General features: G+C 37.6%; 1 pseudogene; it reads right to left on the reverse strand.

Moving 5' to 3' along the window:
- Nucleotides 1-8,678: 8,678 nt before the first annotated feature.
- On the reverse strand, nt 8,679-10,390 carry LOC132422276 (probable inactive 1-aminocyclopropane-1-carboxylate synthase-like protein 2 pseudogene; annotated as a pseudogene).
- Between the last annotated feature and the right edge of the window lie 6,521 nt (nt 10,391-16,911).

The raw sequence follows: 16,911 nt of genomic DNA on the forward strand, positions 1-16,911 counted from the left end.
AAATAAAGTGTCAGCAAGGTGACAACAAACATTATTGAAGTATCTTTTATCCATCCATGTGTTGAAGGAAGCCTTGTTTGAATTTACTAAAGATGCAAATAGGAGATAAAAACCAAGAAAGGAAGAGATATCCCCCATAAATGATCTGAAATTTGTAACCCTAAGAAACTCTTATCACCTAGCTCAACCTTTTAGAGAAGACAACCAGCTAGTGTAGTCAGGGACTTGGCCAAGTCATGGAGGGAAGAGCTCGAAAGATGAAGCAAAGAGACCTGGTTATCAGCAGCTCTAGGTCCACAGATACATGAGTGCTGCTTTCCTCTTCCATAAAATAACAAAGAGAAGTACACCTCGGAGAACATTTCCACCTACACAACTCCATGACTCAATGCCTTTGGGGGGACTCCAGGCTGTTCTTGGACCCTAAGTCTCCTGATTCCCAGTGCAGTGATATTTCTGCTGAATCGTACAGTTATCATCTTCGATTTAATGAAAATAATCAAACTTAATTGACATATGTCTCCATAATCCATCTACATGTTTTCTTTGATAATACCATGGTATAATTATTTAATATTTACAATTTTCAATAAATTTAATGCCTAATGCCTCAATTCATTTCATTCATGTATTAAACTTTAGACCAATTGTTTTCAAGTACCTATCAGTGCCTAGCACTATAAAAAATGCTAGGAAAAATCTCTTGAAAATGACAAGATCTCTGCCCTTAAGGAAATTGTAATCTGTGAATGAATGCGTAGATATTATTGTCTCCGTCTGACTGATGAAGTAACAGAACCACAGGGAAGTTAAATGATTTGCTACGGTCACACAAGGAGAATGAGGCAAATTTTAAGCCAGAACTCAGAGCTCCTGGCTACCACTTACATGTTCTCATCACCATATGCAATTAGGCTTACCTAATACTGTACATTTTTTTCATAGCTTCCCTCCACCCACTATCATATTTAGTGCAAAATAAAAGTAATATTTAACTCTAACACAAAATTTTCACATAGGCTGAAATTACAGTTAAGTCCCCTACATACGAACAAGTTCCATTCCGAGAGCACATTCATAACGCCAATTTGTTCGTTAAGTCCACCAAAGTTAGCCTAGGTACCCAACTAACACAATCAGCTATATAGCACTGCACTGTAATAGGTTTATAATACTTTTCACACAAATAATACATTAAAAAACAAACACAAAAGATAAAGAAAACATTTTTAATCTTATAGTACTGTACCATGAAAAGTACAATAGTACAGTACAACAGCTGGCATACAGGGGCTGGCATCGAGTGAACAGGCAAGAAGAGTTACTGACTGGAGGAGGGAGAGGAGGTGGGAGATGGTAGAGCTGAAGGATCATCAGCAATAGGAGACGGAGGGCAAGCTGCAATTTCACTCACGCCGGACGTTGATAGCACAGGTTCTGGTTCCTTGCTGGATTCAATTCTATCTACCTTCTTGAAAAAGTGATCCAGTGATGTCTGGGTAGTAGCTCTTTTTTTCTCATCATAGATGACACGGTAGCACTGGATTGCATTGTGAACAGTTGCTCCAACCTTCGTGTACCATTCTGTGTTTGGGTCCTATGCCTCAAAAACTAACAGTGCCTCCTCAAATAAAGAAAATCCCCTCGCCATTTCATGCATCCTGAATCTCTTCGGTTCTTCAGTTACTTCTTCTTCCTCTTTTCTTTCTTTGTCCTTTCTCTGGGCCTCCAGTTCCATCAGGTCTACCATCTTTTTGCCTCGCTCCACTCTCTCAATCATTTTCACTTTTGTTTCCATCATTAACACTTGGAGCTTCTTAGCATTACCGGCTACATCACTGCTGCTTTTACGCTTGCTTCCGGACATCCTGGGCTTGAAATAAAGATACTGTACTACTGTACTCTATACAGTACTGTACAGTAAAGAACACAAAAGCACAACTACCTGTAGAGGATGCGTGCACGTGACAATGTACGCCAGACACGTGAACTAACTTACCTGACTGGACATGCGAACGCACGTTTGCATCTTTGAAAGTTCGCAACTTGAAGTTTCATATGTAGGAGACTTACTGTAACACTGCTTCAAGCAGTACAATTCTGAGCTCAGGCTAGAACAGAACTGAAACAAAAAATAGTGATGTGAAAAAAATCACATGATCATAACTAAATTCTTTGACTGATATAAGTATGCCCTCTTAGGATTAAAAAAGAAGGACACAGTGAGTGGGAATAAGGGGGAATTGGAAGAAGATAGTCATAAGGTACCAACTTCCAGTTATAAGATAAATAAGGGCCAGGAATGTAATGTACAACATGATAAATATAATTAACAAGGCTGTAAGTTATATATGAAAGTTGTTAAAAGAGTAAATCCTAAGAGTTCTCATCACAAGGAAAAATATTTTTCTTTTATTTTGTATCTATTTGAGATGATGGATGTTCACGAAACTTATTGTGGTCATCATTTCATGATATATCTGAGTAAAAGTATTATGCTATACACTTTAAACTTACATAGTGCTTAAAATTATACAGTGTGTCAATTATATCTCAATAAAACTGGAAGGAAAAAAAAAAAGAAGAACACTTTTTGATCCAGTCCCACCATCTCATACCTATTTGCCCTAAATCATTCCCAGGAAAAATGACTTAAACTCTGATTGATTCTAGTGATCAATTTGGAAATTCTGCTCATTTAAAACTTTTCATTTATCTCTTCTATTTTTGATAGTCTTCTAAATCATTTTGTGAACCCAGTGCTCCAGGAGTGTTAATTGTCTGAATTTCAAGAGTTTTTATAAAACCCTTTTATCTGTGAAGTGCTGTTATCTAAAGCCAACTCTTTAAGTGAAAGATCATTTAATTTATGGAGAAGAGGAAGTATAATTTTATACCTAAAGGTTAGCCCAACATTTTAAAATATTGAAATAATTATTTGACCATTTTATCTACATATTGTCAAATTTCTAGATATTGAAAACCTCCACAGTTGTCTGAGTTATCCTGTTTATTTTTTTCCACATAATTTTCACATGAAATTGTAGGACTACCTACTATTAAATAGTCAGTCCTGATCAGTGAATATTTGCTACAACAATAAATTATGCTATAACAGTAATGTGGGTTCTTTACGGACTTAAACACAAACAATTCAAAAAGAAAACTTGCAAAGTACACTTATCATTGAATGGCATCAAATAATTTATTCCAATTTGTTAAAACTGCTTATGAAATTTTTTAAAAACACAAACAAAAACCACCCCTGAATTATTTTGTGAGAGGTGTATTCTATAATAATCTTAGATTCAAAAAACCATACCTGAACAGTAATAATTGGGTGAAAAAATCCAGTTATATTGATCTATTTCCTGCATCTTAGCCTGTTTTACAAACTCTTAACAGCAGCAAATATGTTTTCATTACTTTTCTTTCATGAGAGTATGTCTTAAAATTCTATTCAAAATGCAAACATTCCTGGTATTTGAGAATTGAGATAACGTTAATTCGAAGACAAAAGTTTTCCATTTGTTCAGAGTTGCCCTTTAGCCATTACCCTACCATCATTTTATGTGTGATTAAAAAATATATATATACAAGAAAGAGAAACACCAAAAAAAAAAAATCAGTGTTTTCGTGAGATATTTTTGCCTATCATTTGTCAATGTTTCATTGAAAACACTGCTTTCTATAGACTTTATTTCAATGAAAACCACCTTTATTGGATGCTTTTAGGTTTTCGTTCTTTGAAGTTTGTGCAAGTAGACAAAGTTCCATTTATTTCTGTAGCTGGTGAAATGAAAAGTAAGATATTGTCCCTACCTATGCTTACGGCCTTGAGGCATCATTCATATCAAAATCCAGTTCCGTGACTTAAAGTGAGAGTAGACTCCCTCTCACCTTTCCTGTTTTCCTCCCCCTTCTTACATTTTGTCCTCTTTCAAAGGAAGCCATATATACTTCAGTTCAGCTAATCCAAAATGCTGCATTATCAAAATGTTCCACTTAGAATAAAACTTTCACAAACTAATGTATTTCCAGGAGCTTTGAGCTTTCAAGGTAACCACTGTGGCATGTACTCAGTAGAAAGATAAGTAGCCATAAGATATTCTTTTCAAACCATCCAGTAGCTTTAATTTTGATTCACATAGAATATCTAGGAGTAAGTTGCATACACAAAAAGAGATTTTACAAACTAGAATGAACAAACTCTATATGTATACACATTTCCCCAATTTTAAGATAAACTTCCATTCTCCTCAAAATTAAAAAGAAACATTTTTTTTTATTAAGCTTCTGGTACAAATTCTGCACAAATTATTTTAGAAATAGTCTCAGTGGTTCTCAACCCTCTCTCTTCATATTCACCTAGAAGCTTCTAAAACCAGCAGAAGCTCTGGTTTCATCCAAAGATTTAATCTCATTTGTTTGGGAGGTAGTCTAGGTGTCAATATTTTTTAAAAGTTCAAGGCATGAGTATAATATGCAGCCAGGATTAAGAACCAGTGAGCTAGGGTAAAAATAACTTTATCACATAACATTTAAATCACCTCTAGAAACTCACCCAAGCTCAAATGTATGTTGTCTATGTCACGCTTGGCCAAATATTTTCTATTGAAAAATTGATGTCACTACAGAATATTAAAGCATCCTTAAATGTTCGACATTGCTTGTAAAATTATTTCATGGAAGCATTATTTCGTAACAATAATTCTTTCATTATTTCAGTGGAAGATAATGCATTCCTTCTGAAACCAGAAATATGGTCCTTAGAAATAAGTGGGAACTAAGTATATATAAACATGCAAAGAAATATTGTGAGGTAATTAAAATAAAGATATAGATCTATATTTATTGATATCCATTCAATAATACTAAGTGAAATAGAGATACAGATTAAAGAATATTAAATTAAAATGCTAATAATATTTTTATGTGAATGATATTTTTGGTTATGTATATTCCATAGTATTTGATCTTCAAAATTAGTATGCATGCTTTTAACAAAACAACAAAGAAAACTCACAATTTGGAAGGAAAGAAAAAGGAATAAGAACAAGAAAAAGAGAAAAAAAAGAGACAAACTGGGCACAAAGTTGCTTGTATTACTTTGAGACATCAAAATTATAGCAGGTCTTGAAAGATGAGTTTGTAAAGCCTTGAGAAAAAATCGATTCCAGTTTCCTAAATGTATTTGAAACAAACTGTACAGTTTCCTTGTCAATGATACCACTGATAAAATCTTCTGAGAGTATTGGAACTCTTAAAAGAAACGTATATTATTTTAAGAGTTTATTATTATTATAACAAATATTATAATATATTATTATTATAATAAATATGTTATTATTTTAATGTATATCATCTACAATTTTATAGTTTCATTATTTACAATGAGAGATTCATAAGTGATGGTTTAGTTTACACAGTCTATTCTCCAGATGAAAAGCGATTAAAAAGTATTTTTTGTTTAAGGATGTGAGAATTTACCACACTTGAGAAAAACCTAGAGCATTCATCTATGAGATTTTCTCATTCATATAAGTATTTACTGAATAACAGCTAACTAACAATCTAGAAATAAATTATAATGTATATTTCTATCATTCCCCTGTTTTATCCTTCAGATGAAAGGATGCAACTTTGCAATCTTTTTGTCTTCCAAAGTTATAAACATATGGTTCTTCAATCAAAAAACCTTTAAATCATATTTTAATATCTATAAGGCTCCACACCAGATATAAATGAGATACAAAGGTGCTATGAGCAAGTCTCTAGGAGCTTGGAATGCACTATAGAAAAGACAAAACGCACACACACACATAAAGTCTAACGTGGAGATACAACTTCATACATGGCACTGACAAGCAGGACTTTTGAACTAGACCTATCTTGCCAATTTCAATAGTCAGAGGTTGTATAGTGGAAAAAAGTTCTAGTAGCAGAGCTGTGAAAAGTAACTTGGGGTCTGATGAATACACTAGCTGGGCTGATGTGAAGAATTCATGTTAGGGGGCTATGAAAGTAAAGTTAGAAAAGGTAAAAAAAAAAAATAGGCAGGGGGGAGCCTCGGTTACCCAATCAAGGAGTCTGACTTTTGTTCATTGAAATATATGGAAACATTTGAACAGGTTGGGGCATGGGACTCTGATGACCTGGCCATTCTGTATGTTTTCTGACTTTATCTCCTACCAGTCGTCACCAGATTTGCTCTGTTCCAGCCACACTGTCCTTCTTGCTTTTTGTCAAATACATCAAGGTTTTCCTGCCTCAGGGCCTTTGCACTTGTTGGTTGGTACATCATTATTGCCGTGCTTTCCCCTCAGATCTTTGCTTACCTGGGTCCCTCACTTCACTGTTGTACCTGCTGGGATAAATCAAAAATAGCACCTTCCACACCACCATTCTATACTTTTATACTTTGCTTTAGTTTTCTTCATAGCATTACCTAACATATTTCCTTCTCACACAGTGACACATACATTTTGTTGTTTATTTATCATCTGTCTCCCTTACCAGAAGGTGAAAAATAAACTTCATGCAGCATGAACAGCACAACTCTGTCATGTTTACTTCAGAGACTGGAACATGGGTGAAACAAACAGAATGTTCAACATGTATTTGTTAAAGAATTAATAACATCTTAACTAATTAAGTAATTAACAAATAGTCAAAGAAGAACTTTAGGAAGATTGGCATAGTATATGGGAATCTGTGACAATAAACTAGACAAGAGGTAATAGACTGACCAAGAATAAGCACCATGGGGACAAAAAGAAGAAGAAAAGAAGTGGATGTAAAAGCTTGGGTTTCCTCCCTGGGCTCAGTATCCTTACCTGTAAAACAAAGATTGTTGAACTAAAATTATGACTATGATTATTCAGCATAGGAAAAATAATGGCTCTCTCAGAGCTAAAGTTCAGGCAGGCTTACTGCTGATTATAAAAGAAGCAGGTTCCCTACGTGTGGGTCTCTTCTCCTGCAACACACTCCACTGCCTATGCAGGCATCACTTGGTCCTCCACATTTTGCCCTGTAGAAAGCAGGGCTTGGGCTACCAAAGCAAAAGTCATACTCTGATTACTGCTATTACTGTCAGTAATAAGTTGTCATTTGTCTCTGACCCAGGCTTCTCATGCCTTCTGTCAGCATTCGTGAAACCTGTTAGTTTGCAAGTGGGTAAAACCTTAGAGCCTTCAACGTTCTTGATAGATACAAGATACAATATACTAACATCAGTTATTTCAATATACTAGCAACAAATAATTAGAAAATGAATTAATAAACAATACTTTTAAAATAACATGAAAAGCATAATATAGTGATAAATTTAACAAAGTGTATGTAAGATTTTTACACTGAAATCTAGAAAAACGTTGCTGAGAGAAACTAAAGACCTAAATAATGGAGAGAGATGCGTGTAGATGTGAAAATGTTCTTTTTTTCCACTCTCTTACTTGAATCTGTGGATCAGAAGACAGAAACAGGCTATCCCTTACATGGAAGGCACCACGCTTCCATCCCAGGGACCGTTCCCTGATGAGGCTATTAGCTGCTGTTAACAGAGATCCCAAGAGCATCTCTGGTCACAATAGCTCCTTCATCTTTCCAATGAATTCCCTTTATGTTTTTATTAGCTGTAGTCGATTTCTAAAGAACACTCTCTGGTATTAAAAAAAAAAAAACCCTTCAAGAATTGGGATTTGTTGTTATGCTGCTTTTTGTTGATGTTTTTAAAGGAAAATTGTCACTGAAGAACAAGAACCACCAAACCTAGACTCAAGAGAGGGAAGATGGCCACAAACCGAAGTGATTGACCAAAGCCACCAGTTGGTGCTAAAAGCCCTTTCATCATCTATAAAATGATGGTGGTCCCTGCCTCACCCATCTCACAGCATCAGTGCTCGGCCTGAAGCTCAGATATGCAAAAGCTTTGCAGAGAAACTCACAAGCAGTGTGATTAGAACAGTTGAAAACGCTAGAGATAGAAAAGGAAAACCCCAGGCTTGCCACAGAGATTCATTTGAAGTCTTTTGAAAAGGCAAGAATGGAAAGAACTGATGTTTGGAAGCAGGAACTTCTGGAATTCTATCCCCACCCTGCCATTCAGTCATTCATGGGTAAGGATGGTGTGATCTTGTCAGGATCCTATGGGACAGTGCCTCCAACGCCTGGAATGTGCTCCTTCAGTTAGAGATCATTTTTTCCCTTCCTTTCTGGCCTACCTCTGACATTATTCTTCACATTCAACCTGCTTTAGAATTTTTGAAGGACAAAAAAATCATCTAGCTCCCAAAGGTGATTATGAAAAATATCAACAAGACATAGAGCAGGCCCGGAATTTAAGAGAATATAGAATTTAGAGGACATCAAATACAAAAATACACCCATCTAAATAGGGCCCCAGGGAGTTCCCTTTATTCCTGTAGGCTTTCCGACCCCAACCCCATAAAAATGTTTTGCACACACAACGGCTAGCAGAGACTAAAAAGATGCAAAGCTTCCAAAAATTACACATGCGCAGCTGAAGGAGGTTGATGACTGCGTCACATGAGCCCATTTCTGGAGGAGCCCATTGTTTCCTCAGTCACAGCACCAGTTCAGTGCCCCAGCCTTCTAGACCAGAGGCTGATAGCAGGGATCCCTGAGCGTTGTGACTGGCTGGAGTGACTGCCTGGAGGGCAGAGCGCTCACTCCCTCTGTGCATCCTCCAGCTGCTTCGCTATCAAATCCTGCTTCTGCTCCACTAGCACCTGATAGAACTGATGTGGGAAGTGTGTTTTAGCCAGATGAGCTTATCCACCATGATTAGGTGGAAAATTTCAGGCTTCTAATACTTGTAGGTCTCACCACGGGACAATATCAGCTTATTGTTCAGGAAGCAGCAATGGAGGAACAGCTCTTCCTCCAATGCACACAGGTCCAGGAAGTTTTCCAAGTTGACCCAGATATAGGGGCCAGAGCCACAATTGAGAAAGGGGATCTTCAGTGCCTTCAACTTGTTAATGATGTACCTGTGAGGGTTAGCAGGTGGATACACTTTGTCAATCTGTTCTCTGTCCTGGAGTAGCCAACACAGTTTGTGCTGGGTGATGCCAGAAACGCTGCAGAGGCAGCCAGAGGAGCTCACAGCAGAGCCCACCTCCTTGTTGTGGGTATACAGAGTGCCAAAGTAGAAGCCAGAAATGATAAAATCCTTACTGGTGCTTCAGATCACATGGGCCCTGTTGAAACCAGGCAAACTTTCCATGCCCAGAACACTGTGAAATATCATGTATTCATCCAACACAGATAGCATGTAAATCTCATCTATAATGACACGTAGGTTGCACTGCTTGGCAAATTCTAGGTATTCCTTCAGTGAGTCCCAGGAGTAGAGGTCACCCAGAGGATTCTGAGGGTTAATTAACACAAGGTCTCTGACCTTACTGCCCTTAAGCATAGCCTCAAGTGGGGCTTGCTCCACCTTCTACACTTGAGCTGGAAAGGATGGATGTTCACACCGGTGATCTCACTGTCTGGGTGGACAAGCATCAGCTCAACTTTCACATACCGGTGGGAGCTGAAGAGGAAGCCACCATAGAAGGTGGTGAGGGGTCAGAAAGGCCTCACCTGAATCGCACAGAACCATGGTCAGCACGGAGAAGACAGAGTGGCAGCCATTTAGAACAACCAAGTTTTCTGGATCCAGCTGGGCAGGTGTCTTGCAGTAGTAGGTCAGGAACGAGCCCACTTCTTCCCAGGGACGGTTGCCCTCTCTAATCAGGATATTGCAGCAGGATCTCCTCAATGCAGTTCATGTCACTGTGATTCAAAATTTCAGTAATCAGATCAAAGCACAGCTTATTCTCACTGGTACCAAGATTAATGAAACCCAAAGTGTTCTTGTCCTCATGGTATTTGTCTCCATGGCAGTTCTTGTAGCCCTAGAAGCTGGAATGGTACAAGGCAGAGATGTCAATCCCACAGTTGAATAGGTCATGGCTGGCAAATGCAGCTTCAAAATCACTCCATTGAGGAACTAGCTGGTCAGGCTGCCTGGATGATGGGCCCACTGCCCACCTCTGACTTCACCCCTAGAGTCCTGGGAAGGGCAAAGCAGTTGGAGTCCCAGGCCACCCATGGCCCCAGACTACAGGAGGTAGACCAGTTGGCATATTAAGTGGTCCAGGAGGGCTTCCTGCTCCTGGCTGGCCTGATTATGCCTCTGCTCTTCCAGCACCAGGTCCTGCTGCATGTGCTTGGTCATCAGCTGCATGATATGTTCTTCAGTGATCTACAGCAAATGCACCATCATCTCCATCAACTGGCTAAGAATATTCTGGTTTCTGAGGCCCTGGCCCCTCATCAGGCCACAAGGCACGTGGAGAGTGTCTGATCAGTGATTCATACTCTGGGTATTTGCACTGGCCTCCGCAGACTGGCTGAAACTTTTGCCTCTGTTTCCATTCATCTTTCTGTGGTCTAAGATCCTTATGCCTGATGAAATCATCCTGGAACGTCAGGGCTCAGAGACCTCTCCAACACTCTCCTCTCACTAAGCTTGCTTATCCACCTTTTTTTATTATAATCATCCTAGTTAGTTTGAAGTTATAGGTATTTCATTGTAGTTTTGCCTGGTATTTCCCTACAGACTAATGATGTTGAGCACCTTTTCATGTGCACATTGGCCATTTGTATATTTTCTTAGGATAAAGGTATATTCAATATTCTTTTCCTACTTTTTAATTGAGCTATTTGTCCTTATAGTATTGGGTTGTCAGGGTTCTTTATATATTCTGGATACAAATCTCTTATCAGACATATGATTTGCAAATATCTTCTCCCATTTTGTGGGTTATCTTTTTATTTTCTTGATTGTATCATTTACAGCACAGAAAGTTTTAATTTGGATGAAGTCCAATTTAGCTATTTTTTTTCTGCTATTTCTTTGCTTTTGGTGTGATATCAAAGAAACCATTGCCTAAATTAAGGTCACTAAGGTTTACTCTCATGTTTTCTTCCAGGAGTTTTCTAGATGTAGTTCTTACATTTAAGTCTATGATCCATTTGAGTTCATTTTTGTGTATGGTGTGAGGTAGATGTCCAATTTCACTCTTTTACATGTGGATATTCCATTTTCCCAGTACCATTTGTTAAAAGGATAATTATTTCTTCCATTGAATTATCTTAGCACATTTGTTGGAAATAAATTCGTCATGAATGTAAGAGTTTACTTCTGGACGCTCAATCCTATTCCATTGATCTATATGTCTATCCTTATGCCACTACCACACTGTCTTGATTACTGTAGCTTTGTAATAAGTTTTCAAACCAGGAAGTATGAGTCCTTTAACTTTGTTCTTCTTTTTCAAGATTGTTTTTGCCATTTTCAGTCCATATCCATTACTTTAAGCTGTTGAGAACATATTCTTCCAGCTTGCCTGGTTCCAGACTGAAATGTTTCTTTTAGTCCTTCCTCAAATGCCAGACCATTCATTCCCTTTGCTTGCAAACATGTTGCATGCCTCCCCAAATTATCACTCATGGTAATTAACAATGAGCACAAAGAACAGCTGGAAATCAAGGACAGGATGGAAAACAGGGGCTTTTAAAAGAAAATGACAGATTTAGGTCACCAGAAAGTCTTTGAATAGGATGTTGTGGGAACAAAGTGACTGTCATGGTGAAAAATTAGATCATAAATCTTAGAATAAATCCTAAAACAGATCTCTTGTGTTTTCCTCTTCCTCATGTGGACTGGGTAGATTGTGTTGATTAAGTTAGTTCATTCTCTCAGACTCTTCCAAAATGAAATAAAGCTGTGCTGTTTCTCATGTTCTTATTGCAGACCCTGCCTTTTGGCCTTTTGTAGTTAGTGTCTATGAGAATTTTTATACCTGTTAGAGATTAAGCATTTCATGCTTTAATTATGTTCAAATGAGAAAAGGTTATCATTTGGAGATGCACCTATATTGAGAGGGTTGCAATAAACATATCTATATATGAGGGCTTCTGAGATCACATGACCATGTGTGAACACTTTACGTAGTCACATCAGACATTGTCAGTTGGCCAAAGAAAGTTATTTTTTTATTATAGTATTTATTCATTTATTTTTTTATTGGAATATAATTGCTTTACAATGTTGTATTAGTTTCTGCTGTACAACAAAGTAAATCAACTACATATATATATACATATATATATATATATACACACACACAAGAGATACATATATATATATATATATATATATATATATATATATCCCCTCCTTCTTGAGCCTCCCTCCCACCAGCTCCATCCCATTCCTCTAGGTCATCACAGAACACTGAGCTGAGCTCCCTGTGCTATGCAGCAGCTTCCCACTAGCTATCTGTTTTACACATGGTAGTGTATATATGTCAATGCTACTCTCCCAATTCGTCCCACCCTCCCTTTTCCCCACTGTGTCCACATGTCCTTTATCTATGTCTGGCCAGAGAAAGTTACTGCTCTCATTTTACAGAAGCATAACTGAAGTGCCAAGAGGTAAACTGACTTGCTTAGGTAATTGAACATGGCAAGGACAGAGCCAGTATGAAAGCACAGTATATCTGCCTCCTGGAGATGCCATTAATGGTTAAGTTGTGTCCTCCAAAAGGATATGTTGAAGTCGTAATCCCTGGTACCTGTCAATGTGACCTTATTTAGAAACAGGGTGTTAGTAGATGTTGTTAAGTTGAATTCATTAGAGTGAGCCCTAATCGAACATTACTGGTATCTTTATGAGAAGAGAAATGGCATGTGACAACAGAGGCAAAGATTGGAGTGACAAAGCTGCAAGCCAAAGAATGCCAAGAGTTGATGGCAATCCTCAGAAGCTAGGAAAAGCAAAGGAAATATTCTCCCCTATAAATTTCAGAGGGAGTCTGGCCCTGCCAACACCTGGATTTCAAATTTCTAGCCTGTAGAACTTTGAGACAACAAATTTCTGTTGTTTGATACCACCTAGTTTTAAGTACTTTGTTATGGTATACCTAGGAAATTAATACAGACACTATGCATTCTTTGACACAGCACTTAATAACAGAAAATCAGCCTTCTCAGAGCACCAAGTGGTGCTGCACAATTTAAGAACCATTCCCTACTATTTACATACAATTCCACTGCCCTAGGACAAATTCAGTCTTGGACGATGACGCTGGTATAAAATACTCTTCCCCTGCTTCAATACTGTCAATAAAGAAAAGCTTCCTATGTCATGATTCAGAGAACCTCCCATCGCCACCATTTTTTGCACAGCTCTGGCTGTTTAAAGGTTTTTCCTCATAAACTAATTTGCCTTCTTCTCACATCTATCCATTAATACTAGCTCTGTTTTATGAGGGCACTCAGGAGGACCCTAATCCCTCTTTCATATGATAAGCCTTTAAACATTTAAAATCAGATACATGTGCCCCCATTTTCTTTTCTACCAAGAATTTCAACTGTTCCTCTTAGACCGTGCTCTTGTAGACATTCACCACCCCTGCTGGGCATCCCAGTGTCCCTCCTAAGTGTAGCATCCAGAAGTGAAAGCCAAATTCCCACTGTCAACTCCTTAGAACAGATGAAAGCAGAACCAGCTTTTCTGGTGTATAGACACTTCTTCTGATACAGAAAAATATTACTATTACAGCCCAAACTGCCTTACAATGAGGTAAATCTTGAGAAATGCAAGAAGCCTTTATTCTCATTAGCATTTTGATATATTTGGGGGAGGGGTGGAGCCCATCCAGTTTTCCATGTGAAGAGTTTCCCAAAAGTATAGGGCCATGAGATGGCAATACACCGATATAAGTATCTACTCCACAGAATAAAAGCTCAAAGTATTACAGACAGTTAGAAAGATGGGCAAAATAAAACTATATCAGATTGAATATTGATAAATATGAAATCTATCACTTAGGATTTTAAAGTTTATACTTGCTATAGACTGAATTGCATCCCCTGCCAAAAAAAAAAAAATTATATATTGAAGCCCTACTCATGCCCCCCCACTTTTATGATTGTATTTGGAGATAGGGCTTTTAGGAGGTAATTATGGTTAAAATGAGTTTATAAGAGTGAGATCTTAATAGAATGGGATTAGAGGCCTTATAAAAAGAGGAAAAGAGTGCCTCTCTCTCTATCTCTATCTCTCTATCTCTCTCTTCACACTAGTATGCATGGAGGAAAGGCCATATGACGATATACCAAGAAGGTGGCCATCTGTAAATCAGGAAGAGAGTTCTCACCAGGAACCAAATCAGCTGACACCTTGATCTTACACTTCTCAGCCTCTAGAACTGTGAGAATTAAATTTCTGTTATTTAAAGCCACTTAGACTATGGTACTTTGTTATGGCAGCCTGATCTGACTAAGACAATACTAATAAAAGATGAAGAGAGAAGATGAATAGAAAATGTGACAAAGACTCAAGAGTTTCTCATCAGAGAGCAACAGCCAGCTCTACCCACCACTAGTGCCTCCCATCAGAAAACTTCCACAAGCCTCTTAGACAGCCTCATCCACCAGAGGGCGGAGAGCAGAAGCAAAAAGAACTACAACCCTGCAGCCTGTGGAATGAAAACCACATTCACAGAATGATAGACAAGATAAAAAGGCAGAGGGCAATGTACCAGATGAAGGAACAAGATAAAACCCCAGAAAAACAACTAAATGAAATGGAGAGAGGCAATCTTCCAGAAAAAGAATTCAGAATAATGATAGTGAAGATGATCCAGGACCTCCGAAAAAGGATGGAGGCAAAGATCGAGAAGATGCAAGAAATGTTTAACAAAGACCTAGAAGAAGTAAAGAATAAAAAAACAGAGATGAACAATACAATAACTGAAAGGAAAACTACACTAGAAGGAATCAATAGCAAAATAACTGAGGCAGAAGAATGGATAAGTGACCTGGAAGACAGAATGGTGCAATTCACTGCTGTGGAACAGAATACAGAAAAAAGAATGAAAAGAAATGAAGACAGCCTAAGAGACCTCTGGGACAACATTAAACACAACAACATTCGCGTTATAGGGGTCCCAGAAGGAGAAGAGAGAGAGAAAGGACCCAAGAAGAGATTATAGTCGAAAACTTCCCTAACATGGGAAAGGAAATAGCCACCCAAGTCCAGGAAGCATAGAGAGTCCATACAGGATAAACTCAAGGAGAAACACGCGGAGACACATAGTAATCAAGCTGGTAAAAATTAAAGACAAAGAAAAATTATTGAAAGCAGCAAGGGAAAAACAACAAATAATATACAAGAGAACTCCCATAATGGTTAACAGCTGATTTCTCAGCAGAAACTCTACAAGCAAGAAGACAGTGTCATGATATACTTAAAGTGATGAAAGGGAAGAACCTACAACCAAGATTACTCTACCCAGCAAGGATCTCATTCAGATTTGAAGGAAAAATCAAAAGCTTTACAGACAAGCAAAAGCTAAGAGAATTCAGCACCACCAAACCAGCTCTACAACAAATGCTAAAGGAACTTTTCTAACTGGGAAACACAAGAGGAGAAAAGGACCTACAAAAACTAATGCAAAACAATTCAGAAAATGGTAATAGGAACACATATAACAATAATTACCTTAAACATGAATGGACTAAATGCTCCAACCAAAAGACACAGGCTTGCTGAATGGATACAAAAACAAGACCCATATATATGCTTTCTCCAAGGGACCCACTTCAGACCTAGGGACACATACAGACTGAAAGTAAGGGGATGGAAAAAGGTATTCCATGCAAATGGAAAACAAAAGAAACCTGGAGTAGCAATATTCATATCAGATAAAATAGACTTTAAAATGAAGAATGTTACAAGAGACAAGGAAGCACGCTACGTAATGATCAAGGGATCAATCCAACAAGATGATATAACAATTATAAATATATATGCATCCAACTTAAGAGCACCTCAATACATAAGGCAACTGCTAACAGCTCTAAAAGAGGAAATCAACAGTAGCACAATAATACTGGGGGACTTTAACACCTCAATTACACCAATGCATGGATCATCCAAAGAGAAAATTAATAAGGAAACACAAGCTTTAAATGACACAATAGACCAGAGAGATTTGATTGGTATTTATAGGACATTCCATCCAAAAACAGCAGATTACACTTTCTTCTCAAGTGCGCACAGAACATTCTCCAGGATAGATCACATCTTGGGTCACAAATCAAGCCTCAGTAAATTTAAGAAAATTGAAATCATATCAAGCATCTTTTCAGACCACAATGCTATGAGATTAGAAATCAATTACAGTGAAAGAAATGTAAAAAACATGAACACATGGAGGCTAAACAATATGTTACTAAATAACCAAGAGATCACTGAAGAAATCAAAGAGGAAATCAAAAAATACCTAGAGACAAATGACAATGAGAACACGATGATCCAAAACGTATGGGATGCAGCAAAAGCAGTTCTAAGAGGGAAGTTTATAGCTATACAAGCCTACCTCAAGAAACCAGAAAAATCTCAAATAAATAATCTAACCTTACACCTAAAGGAACTAGAGAAAGAAGAACAAATGAAACCCAAAGTTAGCAGAAGGAAAGCAATCATAAAGATCAGGGCAGAAATAAATGAAATAGAAACAAAGAAAACAGTAGCAAAGATCAATAAAACTAAAAGCTGGTTCTTTGAGAAGATAAACAAAATTGATTAACCATTAGCCAGACTCATCAAGAAAAAGAGGGAGAGGACTCAAATCAATAAAATTAGAAATGACAAAGGAGAAGTTACAACAGACACCGCAGAAATACAAAGGATCCAAAGAGACTATTACAAGCAACTCAATGCCAATAAAAAGGCCAACCTGGAAGAAATGGACAAATTCTTAGAAAGGTATAACCTTCCAAGACTGAACCAGGAAGAAATAGAAAATATGAACTGGCCATTCA

This window comes from Delphinus delphis, chromosome 3, assembly GCF_949987515.2.
Source record: "Delphinus delphis chromosome 3, mDelDel1.2, whole genome shotgun sequence".
NCBI lineage: Eukaryota > Metazoa > Chordata > Mammalia > Artiodactyla > Delphinidae > Delphinus > Delphinus delphis.